At 42.1% G+C, this 15,061-nt stretch overlaps 1 protein-coding gene across 3 annotated transcripts in view; it reads left to right on the forward strand.

Annotated features, from left to right (window-relative positions):
- Nucleotides 1-15,061, forward strand: part of LHFPL3 (LHFPL tetraspan subfamily member 3) — a 330,442-nt gene that overhangs the window by 256,724 nt on the left and 58,657 nt on the right. Inside the window, exon 4 of one of the 3 annotated variants that reach the window (XM_073000686.2) lies at nucleotides 2,010-2,612. The exons of the other annotated variants lie outside the window; for them this stretch is intronic. The gene's annotated coding sequence lies outside the window, so the exon portion shown is untranslated. Of the gene's footprint in view, nucleotides 1-2,009; nucleotides 2,613-15,061 lie in introns of those variants that run through there. 3 annotated transcript variants of the gene reach the window in all.

The following is a 15,061-nucleotide window of genomic DNA, read 5'->3' on the forward strand; positions in this document are numbered from 1 at the left end:
TCAGGCCTTCAGAATAACATTCTCTCTGCTCGCCTAGAAAACAATTTGTCAGCATAGCACAGATACTATATACAAAGAAACAAAATGGAACCTCTCTGGCTCACTTCATAATTACAAAACCCATATGCCTTAAAAGATTTTAACTTAAAAACCCATCTCATCACAGGGCCAACCATTCTGTTTCAAGATCAGTAAGATTGGTCTTTTCAATTTATATGACCTATTTTAAATCTGGGGAACATTTGGGTTCATCTATTTCTGAATGGGAGTAAAACAGTCTTGTATTAAAATATATATATATATAACTTGAAATTCCTTTGCCCAAATGTCCCCAATTTTGGCATAGAGCAAGAGCACACTGTCTGCTATAACTGGGTGAAATGTGGTGCTGATCTGAAGCCCAATTGAAAAGTTATAATTTTTGTTTGGGCTGTCCCCATTTTTAGAATTGCCATACAGAATGCTCATTTGTTCTCCAGCACAAGATGATTTCTGCACTCTTATGCAGCAATAATAAGAGATAGGAGAGTGGGAAATCCAGCACAGTATCAGCCATTTAAAAGAATAAAAGATTGAGGAAATATGTTGCTGAAAAGACATCAAAATAAGTTCCACAAACGTCCCCGATAGCAGTACTCCATAACTGAGGTGCTGCTACCTGAAGGAACTTTTCAGGTGCAACTTGCCCAATCTACGATGCAAGACCAATTGAAGGAGGTTGGCCTCAGTGCATAACTAGGCGGATATGGAAATACAGTGGGGTCTCTACTTAAGAACTTAATCCGTATTGGAAGGTGGTTCTCAAGTTGAAAAGTTCTTATGTTGAATCTGCATTTCCCATAGGAATGCATTGAAAACCATTTAATCCGTATCTGCTCTTTTCTGTCCATAGAAACTACAGTGGAACCTCTACTTAAGAACTTAATCCGTTTTGGAATGGTGTTCTTAAGTTGAAACGTTCTTAAGTTGAAGCAAAATTTCCCATAGGAATGGACTGAAAACCAATTAATCCGTTCTGGCTGTTTTTTTGTTATGTAGAGGTGCGTTCGTACATTGAAGCATTAGTTCCCATAGGAACTAATGCAAAGCTGGTTAATACGTACTCTACCACTAGGGGGAGAATTTTTTTTAACCTAAGATGACCTAAGGTTAAAAAAAGAGCAGGAAAGGTTTTTTTTCCTGTTCTTATCTTGGATTTCTGTTCTCAAGTAGAAGCAAAATTTAGCAAATGGAGCTGTTCTTAAGTTGGATTGTTCTTAAGTAGAGACGTTCTTAAGTAGAGACCCCACTGTAGTCAATCCAATAGCTACTCTGGTTCCAAGCCAGAGTACAATACCTGACAATATATATACAGTATTGCAAATTGACAAGAGAAAAGCAAACACACACACACACACACATGTTCATACAGGCCAAGCTGTTTGAGAAGTCCTGGGATGACCTGAACCACTTTGCTTTTCTCTCGTCAATTTGCAAGAGTTTTATCTATGTTTGCATGGCAAAGTGTACTTTGATTATATTTTGCATGTATACTTCTCCTTTTCCTTAAAAAAGCACAAGGAACATATCTCCACCCCTGTCAGATTAGCCTGACAACCACTTTCTGAGGTAGATTAGGGTAAGAAACAGTGACTAGAACTTGTAAGTACTCTTGCTCTACACCACACGGTCTCTCCTTAAACAGTGGTTCCCAACCTTGGGTCCCCAGATGTTCTTGGACTACTACTCCCAGGAATCCTGACTGGCATAACTGGTGGTGAAGGCTTCTGGGAGTTTTAATCCAAGAACATCTAAGGACTCAAAGTTGGGAACCACTGCACTTGGAATGTTTAAACTGAAATATTGGCTTGAAATCCTCATTGCTCCCTGATAGTATGATTTGGTTATTTAGGGTAAAGAGGAATGTGTGTTAAGACATTGATTTTCTTAATATATTGCTGTCTTAGTGGGTTCAGGGGAAGATAAATAAATGGAAAGGACAAATATAAAGGTCAATCTTAAATTTGCAGAGCTGGAAGGGGCCTTATGGATCATCAACTCCAGCCCCTGTCAAGGAGGCACAGTGAGGAATCAAACTCCCAACCTCTGGGGTTGCAACCAGTTACCGAAACCACTGAGCTATCCAGCAGTAAATGGCCCAGGACCACAGCAACGTTGTATATTCATATCAGTAAAGAGTATATTATGCCATTTGTCTGTCAGGTTAAGTGGATGTTCTTTTTTCCAATGGGTTATATAATCTGGAAATTATTCATTCATAGAAATCTTAACAGAGCTTTAACTTTTTTGGTGTGGCTGTAGAACAGTGTCTATTTAACCACAAAGAACTTTTTCTTCAGACATTTCTGCTGAGAATAAACCGTTCAAGCAGAATTGCAAGATATAAGCTATTTTATACAACCCATGCTTACCCTGAAGTGGCTTATCCTAGATTTGTGCGTTTCAAAAACTGCCCTTGCTGGCAATAGCAATTTGTTAAGTTGGCACTAATTAATAAGCAAGTCCTGATATTTCTTAAAGCAAATATTCCCAATAGAATACGTAGATGGGAGATTTTGCAAAAATAATGTAAAATGTAAAAACCAGCTGCGGTATTAAGAATTTCCATGTACATTGCAGAGGGCATTTCTGGATGATGTGTCACAAACAGTATTATTATTCAAAGATCTAAACACATCTATTTAATTCTGAAAAGTGTAGGAGTATTTTTAAATATCTAACCTCATTTGTTTCCCCATTGAGTGGTGATATTTGGCTACAAAGGGAAACCTCAGGAACTAGATAGATGAATCCTAAATGTGGAATTTGTCACATTCAGAAAGATACTTGTGAAAGGAAGTAGCTTTATATGTTATTTATGATTGTGATTTCCTACACTTCTTGTAAGCCACTTATGCGAAAAGATGAGATCTTTCATTTTCTCCTCACCAAAGTATGGCAAACACAGGATCACTTTGACCTGTAAGTGATTTGGACACAGCCACAGCTACTGCTGACATGGCAGATACAAGACCCAAACGTTACTGTTCAACTAAAGTCTGGGGATCCAAGACATAAGAGACCCTTTGGGCTTGAATCAAAGACTGCATTCCTAAATCACAACATCATGGTCTTCGGCGATGGGCCAAGGCAGTGGATTGCCTGGGCCACTCTTTTATAAGGTGAGACATGCTAGGCCAGAAGCCTGCCCCTTGAAGATGTTCTACCTTCGAAGCAGAGGGTTGAGCTTGAGAAGAGGGGGTTGAATACAGTCTAATTCCAGAATTGGTGGGGCACGTTCTTCACTAGAGGTTTCATTGCTGTGACAGAACAGCTTGCCTTTGCTCTCCTCACCCCACATATTCTTCCTTGGGACCAGAACAGAACAGCAAGAGAGCTTTGCGGCCTAATGGACGCTGCAAACTTGGCTTCCCTATTACAGGTTCAACTCTAACCATTATAGCATTTGTCCAGTTTAGGAACAGCATGTCTGACAACAGCAGCTATTCCTGTTCCACTGATCTTACTAACTTTGGTTAACTGGTGATGCCAAAGAATGAACCTAGGGCTGTACGTATGCTTAGCCGGAATTCTATCCCCTACACAAATGGGCTATTCCTTTTTTCCAGAGCAGCATGAAAAAAAGGGCTTTTGCTGGTTTGCCAGTTATGAGAGGCATAATTCAGCCTGCCAAAATGGGGGTCCAAATATCCTGTGTGTGACACAATAATATTGTTCTGGCAATTTTAAGTGCAGTTGAAATGGGCTGGCGTGAAAATTTTGTTTCAAAAATGTCTCAGAGGACCAGAGTTGTTACTGCTTCTCTTGTTGGGCTTGCCATGTATTACAAATTAAAATCCCTCTCTACGCATTTAACTCAAGAAATGTTATTGTTCCTTCTGTCGAGAAATGTTGCAGACCAACCTTCCTGCAAGAACTGCTATTTGAAGTGGGGGAGGGGGAGCCAAAGGGATTTCTTTAAAAAAAATTCAAGGATTGTCCCTTAAATCTGTTATCTTGCCTATGCTTTGGGGAGTGAACACCATTGGATGCAGTGATTTTCTGTTTCTTCCCATGAGCCCTCCATATCCTGCATGTAGAATCAGAAGTTCCAGATGGTACAAGAAGAGCCCACATGGCACCTCATCTTCATTCTAGGGTTGTCAAGTTCGAAAACCCACAAGCATTTCTCTCCCTCTTTGACAGTGGCAACACAGTACTAACAGACTGAATTGTGGTGTAGTGGAATAGAGTATTGGACTCATGATAAAGAAGTTCAAATACTTTTTGGCCATGGAAACTCATCGCGGCATGTGTGTGGCAGTGGTAAATCATTGCTTGAGCATCCCATACCTCTAAGCCAGTGGTCCCCAACTTTGGGCCTCCAGATGTTCTTGATCTATGAGCTGTCCCCACCCCAGATGAAGCACCCTTTATTGATCCTTTCTGTCCATTCCTGACATCATAAACAGACTCACTGCTACATCTGTCGTCTAAGTGTTCACTAGTATCCTCCCATCTTTTTCCAGGAAATGAAAGTGTATCCGAAAACCTGCACAACTTGCCTAAAACCTTGTGAAATCTGGCTGGCTGGCTGGCTGGCTGGTTGTTTGCCATTTTTACACGGTGAACACATGGTGGGCAAGCTGCATGGTGTGGAAGTGTATTAGCAGCTTCGTTGCACAGTCCCATCTTGCATTTTGGAGAATTCCTCTGATTTGTAACATATGATCCTGACATTATTTTGGATGCAAACTTTCGTAGCCTCACTTAGGCTGTAGAGCTCCCTAGCTTGGGAGGCTCAGTTTGCTAAAACTTGCAAGGAATTTTTATTTTTATTTTTGAAAGACATTGAGTGTGTCCCAACTCTGACGTCTTTACTCCTTGGGTGGGCTCTTTCTCCAGGCATGCAAGATCACATTTGAAACACACACACACTGGCCCTTCCTCCTTTAACCACAATTCAGTGACACCAGAGGAAGAACCTCCATTTTCCCTTGAAACTGTAGCTACACTCTTGAATTTTGGTTGCCCACTGGCAGGTGGGTTTTTTTTTTTTCTGTGTGAGAACAAGATGGGTGGGGAATACTCCCTCCCCCCTTGTATTGGAGCAGTTTCACATTTCCAGAAGTTTCCTAACTCTGTACCTTTAATAAAAGCTACTGTGAGAGACAAAAACAAGCTGGAACACATGGAATTATTTCCTAGGAACTCTTCAGCACCCGGGTGCTGAGGTGTGTGTGTGTGTGTGTGTGTGTGTGTGTGTGTGTGTGTGTGCGTGTGCGTGTGCGTGTGCGTGTGCGTGTGCGTGTGCGTGTGCGTGTCAGCAGTGGGGCTTACAAATGTGAAGAAGTCTGTTGTAAGAATTTTAATATAATTAACCAGAGGAGAGTCTAGGTGCCGTTCTCATTCTGGGAACACTGCCTGTTATAAATTACTCGGGATCTTCATCCAAATTATACCTCCACGATTGGTGGCCCCCGGGACTGGTACATTTGTTTTGAAGTAAGTGAGCATGACATTCCCACTATGATCGCAAGTGAGCCAAATGATCAGGTCACTTTTGCGAGCTTGTGTGCTGCCAAAAATGTTTGATATACGAGCTTCAGAGTGTAGTAATTCCTATAGTGCAGTTTTTCGCCTGCCATTATAGCTGTGTGCTTTCTGATGGCAGCCTTCTGTGCAAGCTCATTAATGTACCAATCCTCCACATACTTCTACTAGCCCACTTCCTGACCCATGATCTGTATTAGTGTTTTGTGGATTGATAAAGGTTTCTAGGATTGATTATAGAGAAGGGAAACTCTTAACTCACCATGACAGATAGACAGATGGATGGATGGACAGAAGGATGGACTGACGTATTAACGGCTGCTACATGAAGACTAGCAGACTCAGCTACGGATTAAGCAAGGCTGTGGTTTGAATCCTTCCTCTGCTGAATTCAAAACTGATGATGTGTAAACCATTTTTTCTCACTGACTGCTAGAGCCTTAAGTAGCACCTTAAGCACACAGAGCTATCCACACATCTCTCACTCACTCTGCCCTGGTGCATGTTTAGGAGTCTCCCCCAAAGAAAATGGAGGAGGAGAATTTTACATTTTGGTGCCCTCTAAGCTTGGTGCCCTGTGGCAAAGCACCAGTTTCTCCACCTCGGCCTCAGCTCCCATGTGCAACATTGTGGTGCTTCCTAATCTTGGGTCCCCAAATAGTGTTGGTCTACAACTCCCAGACACTGTGGCAAGCACAGCTAGTGGTGAAGGCTTCTGAAAAATTTAGTCCAGGAATATCCGGGGAGCCAAGATTGGGAACTATTGTATGACTTCCTCCGGGCTGGATAGCTCAGTTAGGTATCTGGCTGGAGAGCAAGCAGTTGGGAGTTCAATACCCCACTGTGCATCCCAGAAGATTCAGTGTATGTGGCCTTGGGCACAGTCTCAGAGTTTCCCCAGAAGGAAGGAATGGTAAACCACTTCTGAATACTCTCTATCTAAAAAACCCTGAAAAGGGTCACCATAACTCAGAATTGACTGGATGGCACACAATTAACTAATATCTTACGGCTTTCTTCATATCTAATAAATAACTTACATATAGCTTATTTCCACCTAGTGCCATCCAGATGTTTTAAATTGCAACTTCCATCATTCCCACAAGTGTTTAGTCTAAAATTTCTGGCAGGAATTATATTGGAGAAAGCTGCTTTACGGGATTATTGTGTTATAAATTACTTGGGCCAAGAAAAAAGAAAAAACACTAAGCGTGGTTACCATTACAACACACCTTGTTCCCAAAATATCTACATTTTCTACTTTGAATATTTGGTATACTCACAAAGTTGTGACATCCAGTCCCAGTAAGTCCATCAAATCTGGTATAATTTGCAAGTAATGTTCACTATTAAGCAGAAGTTAAGATTGTTTGAGGGCCCTCTGATTCAACTCAAAGCCAAGTGCAGTTACTTGGATTTGGGCCTGATTTGATTTGGACTGATTTGGAACTGTGTTGATTCTGGCCTGAATCTATACTGAAATTTCTTCATATTTTCCATTGATTTTCATAGGGAAATTAACTTTCGGTCAAGACAGAACTCATATACTAAACAGCACAGATTGAAATCAAAATCAAACATAACATAAAACACTAGGACTAGAATTTCTGTGGGTCAGATATAAGGGGATAAGGGAAGTGTCTAATTAAAATACTACACAACTAACACTGAAATCAACAGAGGCGCATTCAAATAAGCAAAAAAATACTATACAAAAAGTTAGAAATGATGGGATTGATTGAGGAAGATTTAGGAAAAGAGAGCTGAAAGTCGGATGCTGATAGGGTGAAGAAAGGATAAACACAAACTAAATTCTTTTTTAAAAAATCTGCCATCCCACATAACTGGATTCCTTTAAAAACAATGACCAGAGATTCCTGCTGAGCCCAGACTTGAAACATAAGGTGTGTGGTAGGAAAGGAAAGTGTCACTACTTAACATGTTAAGATTCACACAGAATAGACAGATTACAACCCAAATAAATTACCAAAGAGGACAGAGGACTAGGCTAAACTGTTCAAATTAACAAAACAAAGGTTCTGGAAATGAATCAACAGACTATTCAAAGGAATCAGCAACCACCAAAAAGACTCACTGCAGTATTTTCAGGAATCTGCTACTGACCACTAAGGAAAAGCAAAAGAATGAAAAAACTGTGAGAGAACTGAATTTATAAACATAAGGGACATTGCGCAGTCTCACTATGCCAAATCAGCAGCCCAGCTTCTTTATGGTGTCCCCATCTAGATGTCTGCATTCCACAGCTCTGTGGAAAGGGTCCAATCAACTTTCCTGTATAAAATCTTTGGCCTGCCCCATTGTGTCTCTTATGCAACCCTATGCCTTGAAGGGGGTCAACACAGGATTGAGATCCTGGCTTGGCTCAGGTTCTTTAAATACTGGATGAGAATCTGTTTCTTCTCAGCCCAGGACATTCTATTCCAAGCGCTGCTTTCTGACAGTGTATTTCCTAAAGGTTGCCTCAAGAAAATCAGAAAATATGGTTGTCACCAGATCAGTTAGGTTAAAAAAAAACCCTTCCAAGGTATTCCATACAATCCAAAATAGAGTTCTGGATATTGAGAGGCGAACCCTACACAGCACTGTACGAGGGGTCTGTTCCCCATTATATTTTCAGTTGCCCATCTCGCATGGCAGAAGACCAAATTACTGTACCTCTATCACTTAGAGCATCCACAAAATCAATGGGCATTTACCCTTGCTAGGTGCAATGTTGTACCTTCAAACTTAGGACAACGCAGATACATGGGTTTACCCACAGAACCTCGAGTCTGCCCTTGTGGTCAGGGAGTGGTTGAATCCTTGCAGCATACGTTGTTCTACTGTATCTTGTATAACGATATCTGCCTGTCTTTTCTGAGCACCTTCCTTTCCTCCCATTCTGGATGGGACGACCTGAGAAAAAATTGACACCTCCTAGGTGACACAGTTAAGGAACTTACCCTGATAATAGCCAGATATGTCTACTCCATCATGCAGAGGCAATGCAGCATGCTGTCACAGAATGCCAAGCCTGAAATATGCATTTTGCTGTTCCCTGTTGAATGTTTTATCTGCATTTTAGTGTGTTTTAATTTTGTACAGTATGCCAATAAAGGTTTCTGTCTGTCTATGGTCAGAGATTCCTGTTGAGCCCAAACTTGAAGAATAAGGTGTGTGGTAAGAAAGGAGTCACTGCCTAACATATTAAGATTCACACAGAATAGACAGATTACAACCCAAATAAATTACCAAGGAGGACAAACAGGACTAGGCTAAGCTGTTCAAATTAACAAGACAGAGGTTCTGGAAATGAATCAACAGGCTATTCAAAGCAATCAGCAAACACCAAAAAGTCTCACTGCAGTATTTTTTAAAATCTGCTACTGACCACTAAGGAAAAGCAAAAGAATGAAATAACTGTGTGAGAGAACTGAATTAGAATACACAGAGGAATTATACCAGAAAGATTTGGATCTCCCGGACAACACAGATAGTGTGGTTGGTGACCTTGAGCCAGACACCCTGGAGAGTGAAGTCAAGTGGGTCTTAGAAAGCATGGCTAACAACAAGGCCAGTGGAGGTGATGGCATTCCAGTTAAACTATTTAAAATCTTAAAATATGTCACTGTTAAGATTTCCAGCAAGTCTGGAAAACTCCACAGTGGCCAGAGGACTGGAAAAGATCGGTCTCCATCCCAATCCCAAAGAAAGGCAGTGCCAAAGAATGCTCCAACTACCGTACAATTGCACTCATTTCACACGCTAGCAAGGTTATGCTCAAAATCCAACAAGGCAGGCTTCAGCAGTATGTGGACTGAGAACTCCAAGAAGTACAAACTGGATTTCGAAGAGAGGAACTAGAGACCAAATTGCTAACATGCGCTGGATTATGGAGAAAGTCAGAGAGTTCCAGAAAAACATCTGCTTCTGCTTCATTGACTACGCAAAAGTCTTTGACTGTATGGACATCAGCAAACTATGGCAAGTCCTTAAAGAAATGGGAGAGCCTGACCACCTTATCTATCTCTTGAGAAACCTATATGTGGGACAGGAAGCAACAGTTAGAACTGGTTATGGAGCAACTGATTGGTTCAAAATTGGGAAGGGAGTATGACAAGGCTGTATATTGTTCCCTGGCTTACTTAACGTATGCAGAATATATAATGAGAAAGGCTGGACTGGAGGAATCCCAAACCAGAATTAAGATTGCCAGAAGAAATATCAACAACCTCCGATATGCAGATGATACCACTCTGATGGCAGAAAGTGAGGAGGAACTAAAGAACCTTGTAATGAGGGTGAAAGAGGAGAGTGCAAAAAATGGTCTGAAACTCAACATCAAAAAAACTAAGATCATGGCCACTGGTCCCATCACCTCCTGGGAAACTGAAGGGGAAGATATGGAGGCAGTGACAGATTTTACTTTCTTGGGCTCCATGATCACTGCAGATGGAGACAGCAGCCATGAAATTAAAAGATGCCTGCTTCTTGGGAGGAAAGCGATGACAAACCTTGACAGCATCTTAAAAAGCAGAGATATCACCATGCCAACAAAAGTCCGAATAGTCAAAGCTATGGTTTTTCCTATAGTGATGTATGGAAGCGAGAGCTGGACCATAAAGAAGGCTGACCGCCGAAGAATTGATGCTTCTGAATTGTGTTGCTGGAGGAGGCTCTTGAGAGTCCCCTGGACTGCAAGGAGAACAAACCTATCCATTCTAAAGGAAATCAACCCTGAGTGCTCACTGGAAGGACAGATCCTGAAGCTGAGGCTCCAATACTTTGGCCATCTCATGAGAAGAGTCGAGTCCCTGGAAAAGCCCCTGATGTTTTGAAAGTGTGAAGGCAAGAGGAGAAGGGGACGACAGAGGATGAGATGGTTGGACAGTGTCATCCAAGCGACCAACGTGAATTTGATCCAATTCTGGGAGGCAGTGGAAGACAGGAGGGCCTGGCGTGCTCTGGTCCATGGGGTCACAAAGAGTCGGACACAACTAAATGACTAAACAACAACAACCTTGCAAAAAATGATTGGAAAACATTAGTCATTCTAAGACTGCAAGTTAACACTATCAGTTAGAAAGTTAACTACCCATTATTTTCCCTTCCTATGATCCCATCCTGCCCTTTTCCTTATATGGTGCTGTTTTGCAACATTTGTGGAACACCTTGTTTGGCTTTCTTTTAGTGTTTAAATCATTGGATTGGTCAAAAGCAATTTGGGTTATTGATCTAAATCTTTGAACTGAACATGAAAGACTTAAGGGACTGATTCTGTGTCCACGGGACATGATCAGAATTGGCTCAGAAGTGCCCAATTGGGTTTGGTATTCAGGATTTGAGCAAATCATTTGCATAACTATAGTAGAAATCTTCAGCCCACTACAAGCAAAATTTTGTGGTTATTTATTTCAAAAACAGATTGGACCACCAAAATATATAGGAGTTTTTCTATAACCTTAAAAGGAATTTCTAGGCATGCAGAATTATAGGCGTTTGACTTAAAATATTGAGGTTACAGATAAGGACTTAGAGGAAACTGATAGTGGAAGAAAATTGACTCATTGAGGTTTCTAACAGCCTGCAGGGAACTTGAGATTTAGCAGGAAACTCTCTGCTGTAGAGGGATGTCTCTTCAAAACATGTGGCTGCACTGCAATGTTGTGTTGCAGGGCCATCTATTTAAAATATATGGAAATGTGTTTTTGTATAATGCAAATAGATCCTTGTATCCGTCGCAACAGAATTCACTTGGGGAATAGCTGAAGCTGCAAATGTGTCATCATAATCAGATTCTTCTTAATGGAACATGTAAATATCCCCCTTGTAAAATGTCTTTGAATTATTGGATATAATGCTCCCACTAAAGGTTTTTAATAATGAAGTTGCTTGCTTTGCAAACTATGACCATATCTGTATCTGGCTTTGTAATAACTGTCTCCTGGGAAGAAATGCTGCCAAGGATTGAACTTTACTTCCTCAGCGGTCACGCCACTCAACTTCTTATCAGGAAGCACAGAGTGAAACTTCCTAAGAGGCTTAGTACCATTATTGGTGTCTTGGGAGCCATTTGGAAAAGAGTTGTGGAAAAATTAAGAAGAGGTATCTCAGGCAAGAAATGAAAGCAGCCCAAGGCAATTTGGCCAGCGCAGTCCGAAGCTGGACACTGTGAGGAGAAATAGTGGTGATGATGTTGGCCAATAAATCTGGAATGAGTACTAACCCTACTCATTTTGCCTTAAAGCGGACCTGTAAATGATTCAGATCAGTCATGGGTGGTGGTTTATTATGGAATAATAAACACACTGAATGACGATAGGCTCAGAAAAGATAAACACCTGTCCTTGCAGGTTGGGTTGGCCTATATATGTTCCTTCCTTAATAGGGGCCACATTTGAACCCTGTTCAGTTGTTCTAAATGTGAATAAGGGAAACATAACAAGAGGGGAGCAGATTAGCCCCCCCAAAACTCCTTTTCATCACTTTCTGCTAGTGAAGAGTGATGTTCTGAGAAGGAGATTTTCCAGTGTTCTTGACACTGAAAAATCAGTATTTTTATTTATTTTATTTATTAAATTTGTTTCCCGCCCATTTAGACAGCGTCTACTCTGGGCAGCTCACAATAAAATGGAATAAAAACAGTCAAATAATATCAATTTAACAACAGTAAGAAAATTGTTCAAGATGGAAAAAGGGATAAATCAGATGGTGACCGGAGGGAAGTCTGCCTGAATAGCCAGGTCTTGAGTTGGCTCTTGAAAATACCCAGCAAAGGGGCCAAATGAATCTCAGAGGGGAGATTATTCCAGAGGCGGGGGGGCCACTGCTGAGAAGGCCTGTTTTTTTGTTTTTTCTTTCCGGGCCTCTCTTGGCGTTAGACTCCTCAGCTGCCCCTCCTGGCCAGAGCGAGTGTTACGAGTAGATCTAGGTGGAAGGAGGCGTTCTGCCAGGTATCAAGGTCCTAAACCATTTAGGGCTTTATATGTGATCATTAACACTTTGAAATCAACACGGAAATGAACAGGCAGCCAATGCAAAGCGGCCAGAGTGGGAGAAATATGCTGATGTCTTCTCATCCCACTAAGAAGTCTGACCGCCGCATTCTGCACCATTTGAAGCTTCCACAGCAGTCTCAAAAATAGCCCCACATAGAGCGCATTGCCATGGTCTAATCCCGAGATTATGAGCGCATAGACCAAAGTAGTGAGTGCCGCAACATCAAGATAGTGATGCAGCTGGGCAATCTGCCACAGATGGAAATAGGCGGAGTGGACCACAGACGCCACCTGGGTTTCCATGGTGAGCACCAGGTCCAGATGAATCCCCAAGCTGCAAACCTCACTCTTTGCGGTGAGAATCACCTCCCCCCCAAAAAAGAGAGGGATTTCCCAAACCGCCAATGGTGGGGCCACCCACCCTCAAGACCTTCGTCTTATCCGGGTTCAGCCTCAGCCCATTTTCCTGCATCCATTGCGGTACAGCCTCCAGAGAGTGCTGAAGGGACAGAATGGCATCCACTGTGGTTGGGAAAAAAGGAGATGTAGAGCATACTGATGACACGATGCCCCACACCCCCTGATGACCCCACCCAGGGGCCTCATATAGATATTAAACAGCATTGGGGAGATAATCGAGCCCTGTGGAACCTCACAATTGAGGCTCCACAGGGCCGAAACTCTCTCCCCAAGCTTTACTCTCTGAGGACCGTCCCCCATGAAGGATTGGAGCCAGGCAGGTGCCAGACCACCAATTCCCAGCTCAGAGAGCCTCCCCAGGAGGATACCATGGTCAACGGTATCAAAGGCAGCTGAGATATCAAGGAGGACCAACAAAGACGTTTTACCCCTGTTGGCATCCCTCAACAGGTCATCCAACAGGGTGATCAATGCCGTTTCTCTACAATGACGCGTCCTGAAGCCCGACTGAAATGGATGCAGGGCATTTGTTTCATCCAAATGAACCTGAAGCTGGTTGGCCACCACCCTCTCCACCACATTACTAAGGAAGGAAACATTGGTGACAGGCCTATAATTGCTGATATCGTCTGTAAAGGCCTCCCTCTACCTCACAAAGGGGGGTCGCTACGTCACTCTAAATCACTCTTCTTTTCCACTGCCACCAACCATTCCCTCAAATACGTAAGTAGCTTCAGGCCAAAATATGATTCAAAATAAAAACTCAGGTTTATTGGGTACAAATAAAAGGAATGGTAAATCACTTATAATTAAATAATAATTCATTCACTATAATAAAGGCACTAGCATACACAGACTCTCACAATATATCACAGATCTCCTAACTCCTCTCTAAACCCTATCCAAGCCCTATCAAAGCCCTATCAGTCCCTATCTCAAATCTCTCACACACATTCACTCCCATTTATACAACAGCTCCACCCCTTATGTCCCACCCTCCGTCACACCATTGGTAGATGACTCACAGCTTTAGCAGTGACGGACAGGTGAGGTCATAGCTGTATGTAACATCGTCCGCTGCCAAATTTGGTTTCTTCCTAATGGGCCTCTCTAATCATCAGTATCTCTAATCATCAATCAATCAACAGTATCTCTAATCATCTTCAGGCTTCCCCTGTTCAAACGGGATGGTGAGGCTAGCCCTGTCCCTTTCCTTACATATTTATCATACAGTGGTGCCTTGACTTACGAACTTAATCCATTCCGGAAGATGGGCATAAGTCAAATGGTCATAGGTCCGTAAGTCAAAATGGTCATAAGTCCACCATTTCCCATTGAAATGCATTGAAAAACAACTAATCTGTTCCGGCCAAAGAAAAAAATCACCAAAAAAAATCACTGCAAGACCCATCGAAAACACAATTAATCCCTTCTGTCCAAAAGGGGGGGGGAGAGAAAAGCAAGCAGAGCATGCAAGACAGATGGAAATGGGGAAAGAGCAATGTAAAAAGTAAACAAAGCATGCAGTACAGATCGGAAATGGGGAAAGAGCAATGTAAAAAGCAAACAAAGCATGCAAGACAGATCGGAAATGGGGAAAAAGCAAAACACCAACAAACAAACCCCCAAGACCCATCAGAAATGGGGGGAAGCCAACAAACAAACCCCCCAAGACCCATCACGGCACAGAAACATAACCCCCCCAGCCCAAAACCACACTGCAAAAACACCCAGAACAGTTTTTAAAAAGCAGAAAACAGCACCTTACCCTACCAGGCAGCCTTCTCCGATTGCACACTCTCTAACTACTGGGGCTAAAGAGCTACAAATAAGCAGCTTTATCACCACCTACAGTTAGAAATTTGAATTTCCCGCCTTTTCCCCCTGCCTTTTTCTGTTCTTAAGTGGAAGCTCCCATCACAAGTAGAAGCAAAATTTTTTGGCTGGAGCTGGTCGTAACTCAAAATGGTTGTAAGTAGGGACATTCATAAGTCGAGATACCACTGTATTTAGGCTTCTGAATGTCTGAACAGGACTCAGATAATTACTTGGACATGTGAAATAGCCATCCAAGAGCAATCTTTCACAAGGCATTGAATCAGTGTCAGTGC

The sequence above is a fragment of the Pogona vitticeps genome, chromosome 5 (genome assembly GCF_051106095.1).
Source record: "Pogona vitticeps strain Pit_001003342236 chromosome 5, PviZW2.1, whole genome shotgun sequence".
NCBI lineage: Eukaryota > Metazoa > Chordata > Lepidosauria > Squamata > Agamidae > Pogona > Pogona vitticeps.